This window comes from Bombina bombina, chromosome 1 (assembly GCF_027579735.1).
Source record: "Bombina bombina isolate aBomBom1 chromosome 1, aBomBom1.pri, whole genome shotgun sequence".
Taxonomy (NCBI): domain Eukaryota; kingdom Metazoa; phylum Chordata; class Amphibia; order Anura; family Bombinatoridae; genus Bombina; species Bombina bombina.
In genome coordinates this window covers 600,149,488-600,168,653 of record NC_069499.1, presented here as the reverse complement: position 1 = coordinate 600,168,653, position 19,166 = coordinate 600,149,488, and the positions used below count along the sequence as shown (strand labels likewise).

General features: G+C 40.4%; 1 long non-coding RNA gene across 2 annotated transcripts in view; it reads left to right on the top strand.

Moving 5' to 3' along the window:
• Window positions 1–7,293, top strand: part of LOC128638938 (uncharacterized) — a 46,232-nt gene extending 38,939 nt beyond the window's left edge. For both annotated transcript variants that reach the window (XR_008399131.1, XR_008399132.1), the window contains exon 2: window positions 7,053–7,293. This is a non-coding gene — a long non-coding RNA (uncharacterized LOC128638938). The remainder of the gene's footprint in view (window positions 1–7,052) is intronic.
• Window positions 7,294–19,166: the final 11,873 nt, after the last annotated feature.

The following is a 19,166-nucleotide window of genomic DNA, read 5'->3' as shown; positions in this document are numbered from 1 at the left end:
CCCTCCTCTCACTAGCAATGCAGCTTCTGAATGAATCTAAAATGGCTGCTGTCCATGAGGTGTAAGGGTCTGGGAGGGAGGGTCTGCTGCTGATTTTCTGGAATGTGCCTGCTGACTGTGAGATACAGGGTCAAAGTTTAGGCAATGATGATGAATAGGGGGCGGATCGAACATCGCATATGTTCGCCCGCCGCTGCGAATGCGAACAAGCTATGTTCGCCGGGAACTGTTCTCCTGCGAACTGTTCGTGACATCACTAGTAGAGAGTTGAGAGGACAATATAAGGGTGGAAACCTCTTCCTTAGTACCAGGGGCAAAGGAGTTGAATTTATGAGTTTGTGGGTTTTAGATGATTTCAAACTGTTGAGGGCTATGGAGACTGGTAGTATGTTGAGAAATTATTTCATTTCCGTTGGAATAAATGTTGTTTTTGAAGTGGCTGGCAAAATCTTAAGCAGAGAGAGATGTTGTCGTAAGAGTTGGTGCTGGGCGGAAAAGGTTATTGAAAGTGGAGACAGACGTTTTGGGTTTGGAGAAAGAGTGAAGTAGTTTTGCTTAGCCAGGTTAATTGCAGAGTAGTAGGAGTTCAAGATGAACTTGTAGTGAAGAAAGTCGGCTAAACACCAAGATTTTCTCCAGTGCGGGAACATTGGCATAGGTAGCATGTCAGAGGAATATGCCAGGGCTGAGGATGAATGCGTGACTTCCTAGTTATGTTAGGAGGTGCCAAATTGTCAAGGACTTATGTAAGAGTGTAGTAGTGGTGACAGATAGATAGATCAGGATAGGAAAAAGAGCAGATGGATGAGAGCAGAGTTTTAAGAGTGGGTTGCTGATTTAGTGACTTATTGCTTTTGTGGTGTTTGGTGTGAGGGTTAGATGGAGGGAGAGGTCAGAAAGAGGAAAGGTGGAATTTGTGAAGTTTTAGAGAGTGTATCGATAACTGAAAATCATGTCAAGGTAGTGTCCATCTTTGTAAGCGGGAGAGTTGGTCCAATGTGACAGACCCGAAAGAAGTCTGTAGAAGAGTGAGTTGGAGAAGGTTTTTGCAGGGGGCAATGGGGTTGTCAACAGGGAGGTTGAAATGCCACACATGAGGATAGGGATGTCTGAGGAGAGGTAAAAAAGTAGTGAGGAAGCAAAATGATCTAGAAATTGAGTTGAGGACCCAGGGGGCAGTATATGAATGCAACACATATAGGCCTAGATTTGGAGTTTGGCGGTAGCTGTGAAAACCAGCGTTAGAGGCTCCTAACGCTGGTTTTAGGCTACCGCCGGTATTTGGAGTCATTCAAAAAAGGGTCTAACGCTCACTTTTCAGCCGCAACTTTTCCATACCGCAGATCCCCTTACGTCATTTGCGTATCCTATCTTTTCAATGGGATCTTTCTAACTCCGGTATTTAGAGTCGTGGCTGAAGTGAGCTTTAGAACTCTAACGACAAAACTCCAGCCGCAGAAAAAAGTCAGTAGTTAAGAGCTTTCTGGGCTAACGCCGGTTCATAAAGCTCTTAACTACTGTTCTCTAAAGTACACTAACACCCATAAACTACCTATGTACCCCTAAACCGAGGCCCCCCCACATCGCCGCCACTCTATTACATTTTTTTAACCCCTAATCTGCCGACCGCCACCTACGTTATACTTATGTACCCCTTATCTGCTGCCCCTAACACCGCCGACCCCTGTATTATATTTATTAACCCCTAACCTGCCCCCCACAACGTCGCCGCCAGCTACCTACAATAATTAACCCCTAATCTGCCGACCGCAAAGAGCCGCCACCTACATTATAGCTATGTACCCCTAATCTGCTGCCCCTAACACCGCCGACCCCTATATTATATTTATTAACCCCTAATCTGCCCCCCACAAAGTCGCCTCCACCTGCCTACACTTATTAACCCCTAATCTGCCGAGCGGACCGCACCGCTATTATTATAAAGTTATTAACCCCTAATCCGCCTCACTAACCCTATAATAAATAGTATTAACCCCTAATCTGCCCTCCCTAACATCGCCGACACCTAACTTAAATTATTAACCCCTAATCTGCCGACTGGAGCTCACCGCTATTCTAATAAATGTATTAACCCCTAAAGCTAAGTCTAACACTAACACCCCCCTAAATTAAATATAATTTTAATCTAACGAAATTAATTAACTCTTATTAAATAAATTATTCCTATTTAAAGCTAAATACTTACCTGTAAAATAAATCCTAATATAGCTACAATATAAATTATAATTATATTATAGCTATTTTAGGATTAATATTTATTTTACAGGTAACTTTGTAATTATTTTAACCAGGTACAATAGCTATTAAATAGTTAAGAACTATTTAATAGCTAAAATAGTTAAAATAATTACAAATTTTACAAAATTTACCTGTAAAATAAATCCTAACCTAAGTTATAATTAAACCTAACACTACACTATTAATAAATTAATTAAATACAATACCTATAATTATCTACAATTAAACCTAACACTACAATATCAATAAATAAATTAAATACAATTCCTACAAATAAATACAATGAAATAAACTAACTAAAGTACAAAAAATAAAAAAGAACTAAGTTACAAAAAATAAAAAAATATTTACAAACATTAGAAATATATTACAACAATTTTAAACTAATTACACCTACTCTAAGCCCCCTAATAAAATAACAAAGCCCCCCAAAATAAAAAAATGCCCTACCCTATTCTAAATTACTAAAGTTCAAAGCTCTTTTACCTTACCAGCCCTGAACAGGGCCCTTTGCGGGGCATGCCCCAAGAAGTTCAGCTCTTTTACCTGTAAAAAAAAACATACAATACCCCCCCCCAACATTACAACCCACCACCCACATACCCCTAATCTAACCCAAACCCCCCTTAAATAAACCTAACACTAAGCCCCTGAAGATCTCCCTACCTTGAGTCGTCTTCACCCAGCCGAGCCAAATTCTTCATCCAAGCGGAGCAAGAAGAGGTCCTCCATCCGGTAGAAGTCTTCATCCAAGCGGGGCAGAAGAGGTCTTCCATCCGATTGAAGTCTTCATCCAAGAGGCATCTTCTATCGTCATCCATCCGGAGCGGAGCGGCAGCATCCTGAAGACCTCCGACGCGGAACATCCATCCTGGCCGACGACTGAACGACGAATGACGGTTCCTTTAAATGACGTCATCCAAGATGGCGTCCCTCAAATTCCGATTGGCTGATAGGATTCTATCAGCCAATCGGAATTAAGGTAGGAATATTCTGATTGGCTGATGGAATCAGCCAATCAGAATCAAGTTCAATCCGATTGGCTGATCCAATCAGCCAATCAGATTGAGCTCGCATTCTATTGGCTGTTCCGATCAGCCAATAGAATGCGAGCTCAATCTGATGGGCTGATTCAATCAGCCAATCAGATTTTTCCTACCTTAATTCCGATTGGCTGATAGAATCCTATCAGCCAATTGGAATTCGAGGGACGCCATCTTGGATGATGTCATTTAAAGGAACCGTCATTCGTCGTTCAGTCATCGGCCAGGATGGATGTTCCGCGTCGGAGGTCTTCAGGATGCTGCCGCTCCACTCCGGATGGATGACGATAGAAGATGCCTCTTGGATGAAGACTTAAATCGGATGGAAGACCTCTTCTGCCCCGCTTGGATGAAGACTTCTACCGGATGGAGGACCTCTTCTTGCTCCGCTTGGATGAAGAATTTGGCTCGGCTGGGTGAAGACGACTCAAGGTAGGGAGATCTTCAGGGGCTTAGTGTTAGGTTTATTTAAGGGGGGTTTGGGTTAGATTAGGGGTATGTGGGTGGTGGGTTGTAATGTTGGGGGGGTATTGTATGTTTTTTTTTACAGGCAAAAGAGCTGAACTTCTTGGGGCATGCCCCGCAAAGGGCCCTGTTCAGGGCTGGTAAGGTAAAAGAGCTTTGAACTTTAGTAATTTAGAATAGGGTAGGGCATTTTTTTATTTTGGGGGGCTTTGTTATTTTATTAGGGGGCATAGAGTAGGTGTAATTAGTTTAAAATTGTTGTAATATTTTATGTTTGTAAATATTTTTTTATTTTTTGTAACTCTGTATTTATTTGTAGGAATTGTATTTAATTTATTTATTGATAGTGTAGTGTTAGGTTTAATTGTAGATAATTATAGGTATTTTATTTAATTAATTTATTAATAGTGTAGTGTTAGGTTTAATTATAACTTAGGTTAGGATTTATTTTACAGGTAAATTTGTAATTATTTTAACTATTTTAGCTATTAAATAGTTCTTAACTATTTAATAGCTATTGTACCTGGTTAAAATAATTACAAAGTTAGTATTTAGCTTTAAATAGGAATAATTTATTTAATAAGATTTAATTAATTTCGTTAGATTAAAATTATATTTAATTTAGGGGGGTGTTAGTGTTAGGGTTAGACTTAGCTTTAGGGGTTAATACATTTATTAGAATAGCGGTGAGCTCCAGTCGGCAGATTAGGGGTTAATAATTGAAGTTAGGTGTCGACGATGTTAGGGAGGGCAGATTAGGGGTTAATACTATTTATTATAGGGTTAGTGAGGAGGATTAGGGGTTAATAACTTTATAATAATAGCGGTGCGGTCCGCTCGGCAGATTAGGGGTTAATAAGTGTAGGCAGGTGGAGGCGACGTTGTGGGGGGCAGATTAGGGGTTAATAAATATAATATAAGGGGTCGGCGGTGTTAGGGGCAGCAGATTAGGGGTACATAGGGATAATGTAAGTAGCGACGGTTTACGGAGCGGCAGATTAGGGGTTAATAATAATATGCAGGGGTCAGCGATAGCGGGGGCAGCAGATTAGGGGTTAATAAGTGTAAGGTTAGGGGTGTTTAGACTCGGGGTACATGTTAGAGTGTTAGGTGCAGACGTAGGAAGTGTTTCCCCATAGGAAACAATGGGGCTGCGTTAGGAGCTGAACGCGGCTTTTTTGCAGGTGTTATTTTTTTTTTCAGCTCAAACAGCCCCATTGTTTCCTATGGGGGAATCGTGCACGAGCACGTTTTTGAGGCTGGCCGCGTCCGTAAGCAACTCTGGTATCGAGAGTTGCAGTGGCGTTAAATATGCTGTACGCTCCTTTTTTGGAGCCTAACACAGCCATTCTGTGGACTCTCAATACCAGAGTTATTTTAAAGGTGCGGCCAGAAAAAAGCCAGCGTTAGCTACACGGGTCGTTACCGACAAAACTCTAAATCTAACCGATAGAGAGGAGAGAGAATAAGGGGATCATGTGGGTTTTAAAGGAAACAAATGTGAGGGAAGAAATGGATTGTATTTGGTGAAAAGGTGAAAAGTGCAACGGGAGGAAAGTAAAATACCTACAGTGAGAGCCTGACATTTGAGGGAGTGGGTGAAAAAGAGGATAGAAGTGAGTTTGTTGCAAATAGAGCAAGTGTTCCAAAGTGCACAAGAGAAAGGGGTGTTGGCTTTAGAAACAAGAGGTATTTGAGTGAGGTTTCCTGGGTTTGTGATTTATAGGTCTATGGGAAGGCACACATGGATGGGTGAGGTTAGGAAGTTGTGGGGGCAAGGAATAGGGGAGATTTCATCAGTTGCCAGTATGAGCAAGAGGGAGAGTGATATAAGATGAGATATATATTTGCAGTATTGAGAGTTTTTAGGATGAGGTTCAGGAAGGAGAGAGAGAGAGAGAGAGAGAGAGAGAGAGAGAGAGAGAGTTTAGGAATGTGTCAAGTTCCCAAGAGCAAATGTAAGGTGATGGTAACAGAGATGGGCCAATGAATAATGCAGGTGGTGAGGGGGGGGAGGAAGGAGTAAATCAATAAAGTAGTTTGTTATAGAGACAAGAGTTGGCAAAAAGGAACATGAAGATGTTGAGCATTTTATGAAAAGGGGAAACACATAACACACTGTATTGCAACAGCATTTGCCTGGTGACTTTGTTAAATCTTTGTTCAATTCTTGTATAATTATTTTTTCCTAATTCTTAGTGCCTCTCTTATATTACAATAATGCTACTGCCTTGCAATACTTCCCATACAAGTTCTAAATTTATAGGCTACAGTAGTCAGCTGAGTGCACTAAATTAGTTAATGAATGACATGATCAAAGACAGTCAAACGGCAAATTGGGAATGTTTGATTCAGGCCAGGTCAAAGTGACAAGACAAAATAAACAGATTATATAATTTGAAGGAAGCTGTACATTTTAAAGTTATAGCAAGAATTGACAAGGCTAGAACATCACAAAGCAAATAACAAGACATTAAAATATCACAGTAAACACAAGACTTAGTTGGCAACCTACAATCATATACCAAAGAGAGGTAAAAGCTGCAGGAAATAGAGTAGTTTGCATTATATGATGTTACAGGTGGGACTGAATTCACATACCTGAATGCAAAACAGAGAGTGTAGGGTTAACTTGATGTAATGTTCATTCCTTAGGTAGATGTCAATAGTCAGGTCAATTGGCTTAATAAGCAGCAGTGTGGTGAGTAGAAGTCTTAGTGTCTCACTTATAAAATGCTCACTTCAGAAATGTGAAACTTTGATATTACAACAATGCTGCTGCCTTGCAATGCTACTCCCCTTGTTCCATATTATGATAATCTTAGCCAAGGGAGTACTATTTAGAAGCTCATACCACTTCACTAAAATCTCTAAATATCAGCTTCATCTTTACAATATTGATATAGCAAAAGCGTGTATTCCTTTATTTTAATTCTACCTGTTATTAGTAAGAATCTTTATGCTAAACTTTTTACTGGTTGATTAGAGTTTATTAAACATAAAATGCAGTTGGAAATTGGGGTAAATCATGTGTGTGTTTTTTTTCCTGTTATTAAAATAAAATATATATATTTCAATGAGATGATTGGATGGGACAAGGATGTGTATATTCATTTTATGTTAATAGAAGGTTAACCTGCCACATTATTCTTCCCAATTTCCATTTGTGTTTCTGTTCAGTACACCATTACTGTGTATAAGTACACCATGGACAGACTTCTTATTAAAGAGATTGATTCTTGGGACACCATAAGATTGTCTCACTTTCCTTGTTCTCTTCCTCAGGGGTTGGTAGCTGGAATGATGTCAGATGCAAAAGAAAGAAGCCATATGTTTGTCAACATAGAGTTTGACCACAAGGAAGCATTCCTTCACTTCTATGCTACTAACCTTAAGAGTCCTTCCCTTATCGGTGTATTCCAATGATTCACTCATCTTTCCCTATTATCCTCCCCCTAAATCTGTCTTCATCCCAGCTATATATGAGCTTTATGCTATTGAAGCTTAATAAAATGGTTAAAGAAAATGAATGCCTCATGATCATTTCCTAACTGACCACATGGTGAGGCTGTGAAATACAGCTCATAAAGTAATGGTTTAACACGTTGGTAAAAGGCAAATGTACAGTGTAATCAATTTTAGGGATGGGCAAATGTTTCTAAAAATTTTAAATTTAAAACCAATTTTGATACATTCGTTCGTGCGAATCGAATTTCGAATGTTTATATACCATTCTAACATTCTACTTTTGAATTTTCGTTTTCAAATTTTTCATTAACATTTGAAAATATTTGTTCGAATAATAGAATGTAATAAAATAGAATGCAATTTTCAAATTTGAATGTGACATTCCAATTCTAAATAGTATTTCTAGTCTTATACTGTGTTTTATATATCTAATATTCGAATTCGAAATAGTATTTCTAATCTACAACTGTGTTTTATAAATGTAATATTCAAATTTGAATGTCAAATTTGAATGTCACATTCAAATTCAAAAAGGTATTTCTAGTCTACAACTGTGTTGTATAAATGTAATATTCAAATTCGAATGTCACATTTGAATTTGAATGTCACATTCAAATTTAAATGTCACATTTGAATTCGAAATAGTATTTCTAGTTACAACTGTGTTGTATAAATGTAATATTTAAATTCGAATGTCACATTCGAATTTGAATGTATTATTCGAATTCGAATGGGATATTCAAATGTAGAATTCGAATGTGACATTCGAATTCGAAAGTGACATTCGAAAACTGTAAATAACATTCAATATTAGAATTTTTAAGAATATTCGTTCTTATCAACATTCGATTATGTAAATCGAATTTCTACAATAACATTCGTTCTAACATTCAAATTTGAATATAAACACATGAGCCCATCTCTAATTAAAGGGACAGTCTACACCAGAATTGTTATTGTTTTAAAAGATAGATAATCCCTTTTTTACCCATTCCCCAGTTTTGCATAACCAACACTGTTATATTAATATATTTTTTACCTCTGTGATTATCTTGTATCTAAGCCTCTGCAAACTGCCCCTTTATTTCAGTATAAAAAAAGGGAAAGGTATTTGGTGCGCAAGTCCTACCCCTGCATATACACTACTCTGTTCCCAAAAAACAGTGTTTAAAAAGACAGTTTAATTATAGATTGGGTGTAAATGCGCTATACAGCAATGGGGATACTTAAACAGGATATAAAAAAAAGGTCTTTGGATACCTACTAAGAAGCGTAATATTAAAAAGCGGTACAATAGATATATTGTCAGATAATACTGTATATGAATTGATCGAATATACCAATTTTCGATAAGGGGTTCAGATATTTAAAAAACTTAATATATTCAAAAGATAAAATCTGATATAGATATATTGTCAGATAATACTGTATATGAATTGTTTTAATATACCAATATTCATTAAGGGGTTCAGAATATTTTAAATACTTAATATATTCAAAAGATAAAATCTGGTATAGATAATTAATATGATTTGATCCTCTGGTAACACTTGTAACACTTAGGATAAATAAAGGGTCTTAGGATAACTACTAAGAAGTGTGGTTTTAAAAAGCGGCAAAATAGATTTATTGTCAGATATTCCTGTATATGAATTCATCTAAAACACCAATTTTCGATAAGGGGTTCAGATATTTGAAAAACAATACTTAATATAATCTAAAGATAAAATCTAATATAAATGATTGATATAAATTGATACACTGGTAACACTAGTTTTTTAAATATTCTGAACCCCTTAATGAATATTGGTATATTAAAACAATTCATATACAGTATTATCTGACAATATATCTATATCAGATTTTATCTTTTGAATATATTAAGTTTTTTAAATATCTGAACCCCTTATCGAAAATTGGTATATTTGATCAATTCATATACAGTATTATCTGACAATATATCTATTGTACCGCTTTTTAATATTACGCTTCTTAGTAGGTATCCAAAGACCTTTTTTTATATCCTGTTTAAGTATCCCCATTGCTGTATAGCGCATTTACACCCAATCTATAATTAAACTGCCCCTTTATTTCAGTTCTTTTGACAGACTTGCAGTTTAGCCAATTAGTGATAGCTCCCAGGTAACTTCACGTGTATGAGCACAGTGTTATCTATATGAAAAACATGAACTAACACCCTCTAGTGGTGAAAAACCTGTTAAAATGCATTCTTAAGAGGCGGCCTTCAAGGTCTAAGAAATTAGCATTTGAACCTCCTAGGTTAAGCTTTCAACTAAGAATACCAAGAGAACAAAGCAAAATTGGTGAAAAAAGTAAATTGGAAAAATGTTTAATATTACATGCCCTATCTTAATCATGAAAGTTTGTTTTGGACTAGACTGTCCCTTTAATTTGTATTGTATACATTTAACGGTTACAGGTACAGTCACTGGTAAGTTTTATAACAAAAACTAATGTGCAAAATAAGTCACAATCAGTAATAAATACTGAATAAATAATAGTTAAATTGTGTTGCCAGATTCTGCAAATATGCAAGTGTAGTTCAAATGTGATATGTGGAATAATGTGTCATAAGAAAAATGTCGTCAACTAATATAGCATAAAGAAAAAAGCAAAAAACAGAAGACAGAGAAAATACTTTGCAAAAACATATTCCCAAAACATTCATTATTATACAGTTCCATCCACCAATTTATTTACATAAATGCTTAACAAATGTTATTCCATGCTTCTTGTATTAGAAAATAATAACGTACAATTACAAACTCTGCAGTTATAGCACACATGCATAGAAACAGATACAATAATAAGCACATGTGGCAATCATATAATCATATCTTATATATTCAGCCAAATATTATGGTATAACTCAGGGATGTCCAACTGGCGGCCCATGGGATAGATGTGGCCCTCTGCACTAGTTTTTGCAGCCCCTAAGAGAAAGGGGGAACTAAAAAAAGGGTTTTGGGGAATTCTGGTGGTGGACAAACACCATCTGGAGGGGATAACAGCAGAAACCTTCAACCTCACCTAAACCAGGTTATGTGCATTGGACATTTTTAGGAAATATATTACTATTTGTCTGTAGCCATAAATTTATATGTGACTCTTAAGGATTCTAAAATATTGATCTATGACCCTTAAGGCTTCTAAAAAACGTATCTGTGGCCCCATATGTTAGGAAGTTGTTCCATCACTAATGTAACTTATAATGAATTTTATGTGTAATTTAATCAGTGATAAACTTTATGATACTAGGTATGATGTCTAGGGCTGCCAGGTGTCCAAGTATTCAACCGAACAGTCCAGTATTTTAGCAGGCTGTCCAGTAAAATCTTCACAAAAATACTGGGCACTTAAATGACCATTTTATAAAAGTTCTTGAGTGTTGCTGAACTGTAAAAGACCCCCTGTACTTCTATGAATTACAAATATAAAGAAAGAAGTTAGGGGCAGTCAAGTTAGCCAAATCATTAGTGTTTACGTACGTTACTGGCAAAAATGTATGATTTATTTGTTACTGACAACATCTATTTTCTCTTTCTCTTCCTCTCTTTCTCTTTCTCTCTTTCTCTCTTTCTCTTTCTCTTTTTCTCTTTCTCTCTTTCTCTTTTTCTCTTTCTCTTTTTCTCTTTCTCTCTTTCTCTTTCTCTCTTTCTCTCGTTCTCTCTTTCTCTTTCTCTCTTTTTCTCTCTTTTTCTCTCTCTTTTTCTCTCTTTCTCTCTCTATTTTTCTCTTTTTTTCTCTTTTTCTCTTTCTCTCTCTTTATCTCTCTTTCTCTCTCTCTCTCTTTCTCTTTCTTTCTCTCTTTCTCTTGCTCTCTTTCTCTCTTCCTCTCTTTCTCTTTCTCTCTTTCTCTTTCTCTCTTTCTCTTTTTCTCTTTCTCTTTTTCTCTTTCTCTCTTTCTCTTTCTCTTTTTCTCTTTCTCTTTTTCTCTTTCTCTCTTTCTCTTTCTCTCTTTCTCTTTCTCTCTTTCTCTCTTTCACTCTTTTTCTCTCTTTTTCTCTTTCTCTCTATTTTTCTCTCTCTTTTTCTCTCTTTCTCTCTCTTTCTCTCTCTATTTTTCTCTCTTTTTCTCTTTCTCTCTCTTTTTCTCTCTCTTTGGAAAAAATAACTGAAATAATTTGCTTCCTGTAACTATCAATGAGTTTCTTACACCTCTCTACTGGAATTTTGACCACTCTTCTTTCACCAACTGCTCCAGGTTTCTCAGATTGGGAGGGTTCTTTTTCCCAACTGCAATTTTGAGATCTCTCCACTAGTGATGTTGCGAACATAACATTTTCCGTTCGTGAATGGCGAATGCGACCTTCCGCAAATGTTCGCGAACGAGCGAACTGGACGAACCGCCATAGACTTCAATAGGCAGGCGAATTTTAAAACCCACAGGAACTCTTTCTGGCCACAATAGTGATGGAAAAGTTGTTTCAAGGGGACTAACACCTGGACTGTGGCATGCCGGAGGGGGATCCATGGCAAAACTCCCATGGAAAATTACATAGTTGATGCAGAGTCTGTTTTTAATCCATAAAGGGCATAAATCACCTAACATTCCTAAATTGTTTGGAATAACGTGCTTTAAAACATCAGGTATGATGTTGTATCGATCAGGTAGTGTAAGGGTTATTCCCGCTTCACAGTGACAGACCAAACTCCCCATTTAATGCACCGCAAACAACCGCAAACAGTCCATTTGCACAACCGCAAACTCCCCATTTGCACAAGGTTGGATACCAAGCTAGCCATGTCCCGTTCCTTGTCCTCACTGATGTCATTGAATGTCTCTTCCTCCACCCAGCCACGTACAACACTAAGGGTCCCCGAAAGGTGACAACAAGCCCCCTGCTGTGTTTGGTCTTCCACCTCCTCAAAGCCACCTTCCTCCTCTGACTCCTCTTCTTCAGACTCCTCTCTCTGCATTGCCTCTCTCTGCGTTATTATAAGGTGTGTTAAGTAGTACTATTCCTATCAGTTTAATAGGGGACGTGTATATGGCATCGATTTTAGGAACCGGGAGATGGAAAAAGGTGCTTGGTCGGTCCACCTACTTAAAATTTATGGCACTGCGCGTGCAATCTTTTTCTCTTGTGCCACCAGATAGGAGTGGTCTGTTAAGTAGTACTATTCTTATCAGTTTAATCCCTGTTACGTCCCCTATCAGGGGACGTGTATATGGCATTGATTTTAGGAACCGGGAGATGGAAAAAGATGATTGGTCGGTCCTCCTACTTCAAATTTGGGGCACTGCGCGTGCAATCTAATGTGCCACCAGATAGGAGTGGTGTGTTAAGTAGTTCTATTCTTATCAGTTTAATCCCTGTTATGTCCCCTATCAGGGGATGTGTATATGGCATCGATTTTAGGAACCGGGAGATGGAAAAAGATGATTGGTCAGTCCTCCTACTTCAAATTTGGGGCACTGCGCGTGCAATCTAATGTGCCACCAGATAGGAGTGGTGTGTTAAGTAGTACTATTCTTATCAGTTTAATCCCTGTTATGTCCCCTATCAGGGGACGTGTATATGGCATTGATTTTAGGAACCGGGAGATGGAAAAAGATGCTTGGTCGGACCTCCTACTTCAAATTTGGGGCACTGCGTGTGCAATCTAATGTGCCACCAGATAGGAGTGGTGTGTTAAGTAGTACTATTCCTATCATTTTAATCCCTGCTATGTGCCTTTTTTTATTGGTTTTTGAAGCCACAGTGCAGCACCAGAGGCCAGAAAATTTAGGCATGTTCACATGCCTGAAAAATCAGGTATTGTTGCAGCCGCTGCTATAGCAGCGGCCATAAAAATTGATGTTTGTTTCCCAGGCAGAAAGTGCCCTAAAACATTGCGGCTTGAACCCTAGTTGGTGGCGGATAAGTCACGCAAGTCATCCGGCATTCAGAGATAAAATACAGCAGCGTGTGGACCATTTTTAGCCCAAGGCAGCTCATCTCATCAGGCCTTTTTTAGTCGAATGTATCACCCACTGTCAGTCCCTATGGGATCCATCCCTCATTCATCTTAATAAAGGTGAGGTAATCTAGACTTTTTTGACCTAGGCGACTTCTCTTCTCAGTGACAAAACCTCCTGCTGCACTGAAGGTCCTTTCTGACAGGACACTTGAAGCGGGGCAGGCCAGAAGTTCTATCGCAAATTGGGATAGCTCAGGCCACAGGTCAAGCCTGCACACCCAGTAGTCAAGGGGTTCAACGCTCCTCAGAGTGTTGATATCTGCAGTTAAGGCAAGGTAGTCTGCTACTTGTCGGTCGAGTCGTTCTCTGTGGGTGGACCCCGAATGGCTGTGGCGATGCGTAGGACTTAAAAAGCTCTGCATGTCCTCCATCAACAACACGTCTGTAAAGCGTCCTGTCCTTGCCGGCGTAGTCGTGGGAGGAGGAGGATTACTTTCACCTCTTCCCCTGTTAGATTCCCATTGTGCTGTGACATCACCCTTATACGCTGTGTAAAGCATACATTTTAATTTATTTTGGAACTGCTGCATCCTTTCCGACTTGCGGTAATTCGTTAACATTTCAGGCACTTTCTGCTTATACCGGGGGTCTAGTAGCGTGGACACCCAGTACAGGTCGTTCTCCTTCAGCCTTTTTATACGAGGGTCCCTCAACAGGCACGACAGCATGAAAGACCCCATTTGCAAAAGGTTGGATGCTGAGCTACTCATGTACCGTTCCTCGTCCTCAGTGATCTCACTGAAGGTATGTTCTTCCCCCCAGCCACGTACAACACCACGGGTACCAGATAGGTGACAACGAGCACCCTGGGATACCTGTTGGGGTTGGTCTTCCTCCTCCTCCTCAAAGCCACATTCCTCCTCTGACTCCTCTTCCTCACAATCCTCTTCCAGCGTTGCCGCAGGTCCAGCAAGCGATGCTGATAAGGCTGTTTCTGGTGGTGATGGTGACCACAACTCTTCCTCTTCACGCTCATCTATGGCCTGATCCAGCACTCTTCGCAGGGCACGCTCCAGGAAGAAAACAAATGGTATGTTGCTGATGGTGCCTTCGGTGTGACTGACTAGGTTTGTCACCTCCTCAAAAGGACGCATGAGCCTACAGGCATTGCGCATGAGCGTCCAGTAACGCGGCAAAAAAATTCCCAGCTCCGCAGAGGCTGTCCTAGCACCCCGGTCATACAAATAGTATGATAGTAGTAGCTTTTTCTTGTTGGAGCAGGCGGTCGAACATTAGGAGTGTTGAATTCCAACGTGTCTGGCTGTCGCAAATCAAGCACCTCACTGGCATGTTGTTTCGCCGCTGGATATCTGAAAAGTGCGCCATGGCCGTGTAGGAACACCTGAAATGGCCACACACCTTCCTGGCCTGCTTTAGGACTTCCTGTAAGCCTGGGTTCTTATGCACAAAGCGTTGTACAATCAGATTACACACATTTGCCATGCACGGCACATGTGTCAACTTGCCCAAATTCAATTCTGCCAACAAATTTCTTCCGTTGTCACAAACCACTTTGCCGATCACCAGTTGGTGCGGAGTCAGCCACTGATCCACCTGTGCGTTCAGGGCGGACAGGAGTGCTGGTCCGGTGTGACTCTCTGCTTTCAGGCAAGTCAACCCTAAGACGGTGTGACACTGCCGTATCTGGGATGTGGAATAGTACCTGGGGAGCTGGGGGGGTGCCGTTGATGTGGAGCAAGATGCAGCAGCAGAAGAGGACTCAGCCGAGGAGGTTATGGAAGAGGATGGAGTAGGAGGAGTAGAGGAGGTGGCAGCAGGCCTGCCTGCAAGTCGTGGCGGTGTCACCAACTCCTCTGTAGAGCCACGCATTCCATGCTTGGCAGCCGTCAGCAGGTTTACCCAATGCGAAGTGTAGGTGATATACCTGCCCTGACCATGCTGTGCAGACCAGGTATCAGTGGTCAGATGGACCCTTGCCCCAACGCTGTGTGCCAGACATGCCATTACTTCCTTTTGCACAATCAAGTACAGGTTGGGGATTGCCTTTTGTGCAAAGAAATTTTGGCCGGGTACCTTCCACTGCGGTGTCCCAATAGCTACAAATTTTTGGAACGCCTCAGACTCCACCAACTTGTATGGTAAAAGCTGGCGGGCTAAGATTTCAGACAAGCCAGCTGTCAGATGCCGGGCAAGGGGGTGACTTTGTAACATTGCCTTCTTATGCTCAAACATGTCCTTGACAGACACCTGACTGTGGGCAGATGAGCAGGAACTGCTCAAGGTGAGAGACGGAGTGGCGGTTGGTTGAGAGGGGGCAAGGAGGACAGCAGTGGTTGACGTGGCTGAAGATGCTGGACCAGGAGGAGGATGGCAGCTTTGAGTTTGTGTGCTGCTTGTACTCATGTGTTGATCCCATAGGCGTTTGTGATGTGTGATCATGTGCCTTCGCAAAACAGTTGTACCTAGGTGGGTGTTGGACTTCCCACGAATCAGTTTCTTTTGGCACAGGTTGCAAATGGCATCGCTGTTGTCAGAGGCAGACACACACAAAAAAATGCCACACTGCTGAGCTCTGCAATGACGGCATTCTGGTGGTGGCAACAGCATGCGTTGATTGGCGTGCTGTCTGGCTGACCCCGGGTGCCGCTGCATGCTGTCTGACTGTGCGACTAGCTCCTTGCGACGACCTCCCCCTGCTTCCAACTCATCTCCTCCTCCTCTCTGTCTCCCCATCTGAACTTTCCCCCTGTTCTTCTTCTCTTCTAGCGGGCACCCACGTGACATCCACGGATGCATCGTCATCATCAACCACTTCACTTGTATCTGACAACTCAGCAAAGGAAGCAGCAGCGGGTACAACATCATAATCATCACACCGTACGTCCATGTGTGTAATGCTGCCTGACTGAGACATATCTACATCCTCTGGCAATAATGGTTGCGCATCACTCATTTCTTGCAACTGATGTGTAAATAACTTCTCTGACAGATCAAGTGAAGCGGCTGTGGTGCTAGTGTTGGTGGTGGTGGCAGGCGGGTGAGTGGTAACTTGAGAGGTGCCCGAAGCTAAGCTGGAGGAGGATGGTGCTTCAAGGTTCCGAGCGGAAGCTGTAGAAGATTGTGCGTCCTGTGTTAGCCAGTCAACTATGTCCTCAGAACTTTTCAAGTTCAGGGTACGTGGCCTCTGAACACTGGGCATTATTCTAGGGCCAAAGGGAATCACAGCACCACGACCACGACGGCCCCTGCGGGGTGGCCTGCCTCTGCCTGTCATTTTTTTTTCGATTAGTGGTACTATGCATGCAAGCTACTGTGACAACAGATATGAGTGGCACTGTGCACTGGCAGAAGTTGGCAGAGTAGACGCTGTAGGCCTGACACACACTCTTGCAGACAACTAACTGCTATTCAATCTATTACAGTCAAAATTGTATTTTTTTTTTTTAAATGTACACTACTGTTACACCAGATATGAGTTGCACTGGTGTGACACTGTGCCCTGGCAGGCCCTGAAACGCACACGTGTGAAGGAAACTGACTACTATTATTTCGCAGTCAAATTTCTAGTTTTTTTTTTAATGTACACTACTGTTACACCAGATATGAGTTGCACTGGTGTGACACTGTGCCCTGGCAGGCCCTGAAACGCACACGTGTGAAGGAAACTGACTGCTATTATTTCACAGTCAAATTTCTAGTTTTTTTTTAATGTACGCTACTGTTACACCAGATATGAGTTGCACTGGTGTGACACTGTGCCCTGGCAGGCCCTGAAACGCACACACGTGAAGGAAACTGACTGCTATTATTTCACAGTCAAATTTCTATTTTTTTTTTAATGTACACAACTGTTACACCAGATATGAGTTGCACTGGTGTGACACTGTGCCCTGGCAGGCCCTGAAATGCACACGTGTGAAGGAAACTGACTGCTATTATTTCACAGTCAAATTTCTATTTTTTTTTTAATGTACACTACTGTTACACCAGATATGAGTTGCACTGGTGTGACACTGTGCCCTGGCAGGCCCTGAAACGCACACGTGTGAAGGAAACTGACTGCTATTATTTCACAGTCAAATTTCTAGTTTTTTTTTTAATGTACACTACTGTTACACCAGATATGAGTTACACTGGTGTGACACTGTGCCCTGGCAGGCCCTGAAACGCACACCCGTGAAGGAAACTGACTGCTATTATTTCACAGTCAAATTTCTAGTTTTTTTTTTTTAATGTACACTACTGTTACACCAGATATGAGTTGCACTGGTGTGACACTGTGCCCTGGCAGGCCCTGAAATGCATACGTGTGAAGGAAACTGACTGCTATTATTTCACAGTCAAATTTCTAGTTATTTTTTTAATGTACACTACTGTTACACCAGATATGAGTTGCACTGGTGTGACACTGTGTCCTGGCAGGCCCTGAAACGCACACGCGTGAAGGAAACTGACTGCTATTATTTCACAGTCAAATTTCTAGTTTTTTTTTTTAACCCCTTAAGGACCAAGGCCATTTTTCAATTTCTTTCCCTTAAGGACCAGGGCTATTTTTACATTTCTGCGGTGTTTGTGTTTAGCTGTAATTTTCCTCTTTCTCATTTACTGTACCCACACATATTATATACTGTTTTTCTCGCCACTAAATGGACTTTCTAAAGATACCATTATTTTCATCATATCTTATAATTTATTATTAAAAATATTATAAAATATGAGGAAAAAATGGAAAAAAAACACACTTTTTCTAACTTTGACCCCCAAAATCTGTTACACATCTACAACCACCAAAAAACAACCATGCTAAATAGTTTCTAAATTTTGTCCTGAGTTTAGAAATACCCAATGTTAACATGTTCTTTGCTTTTTTTGCAAGTTATAGGGAAATAAATACAAGAAGCACTTTGCTATTTCAAAACCACTTTTTTTCAAAATGAGCGCTAGTTACATTGGAACCCTGATATCTGTCAGGAATACCTGAATATCCCTTGACATGTATATATTTTTTTTAGAAGACATCCCAAAGTATTGATCTAGGCCCATTTTGGTATATTTCATGCCACCATTTCACCGCCAAATGCGATCAAATAAAAAAAAATTGTTCACTTTTTTTGCAAGAAATTATTTACAAACAACTTATGCAATTATGGCATAAATGGTTGTAAATGCTTCTCTGGGATCCCCTTTGTTCAGAAATAGCAGACTTATATGGCTTTGGTGTTGCTTTTTGGTAATTAGAAGGCTGCTAAATGCCACTGCGCACCACACGTGTTTTATGCCCAGCAGTGAAGGGGTTAATTAGGGAGCATGTAGGGAGCTTGTAGAGTTCATTTTAGCTTAAGTGTAGTGTAGTAGACAACCCAAAGTATTGATCTAGGCCCATTTTGTTATATTTAATGCCACAATTTCACCGCCAAATGCGATCAAATTTAAAAAAAACTTAAATTTTTTCGCAATTTTAGGTTTCTCACTGAAACTATTTACAAACAGCTTGTGCAATTATGGCACAAATGGTTGTAAATGCTTCTTGTTCAGAAATAGCAGACATATATGACTTTGGCGTTGCTTTCTGGAAATTAGAAGGCCGCTAAATGCTGCTGCGCATCACACATGTATTATGGCTAGCAGTGAAGGGGTTAATTAGGTAGTTTTTAGGGAGCTTGCAGGGTTAATTTTAGCTTTACTGTAGAGATCAGCCTCCCACCTGACACATCAGACCCCCTGATCCCACCCAAACAGCTCCCTTCCCTCCCCCACGCCACAATTGTCCGCGCCATCTTAAGTACTGGCAGAAAGTCTGCCAGCACTAAAATAAAAGGTTTTTAAAATTTTTAAATTTTTTATAGCATATTTAAATATGCTGTGGTGTAGCATCCCCCCTTAGCCCCCAACCTCCCTGATCCCCCCCAAAACAGCTCTCTAACCCTCCCCATCTGCCTTATTGGCGGCCATCTTGGGTACTGGCAGCAGTCTGCCAGTACCCAG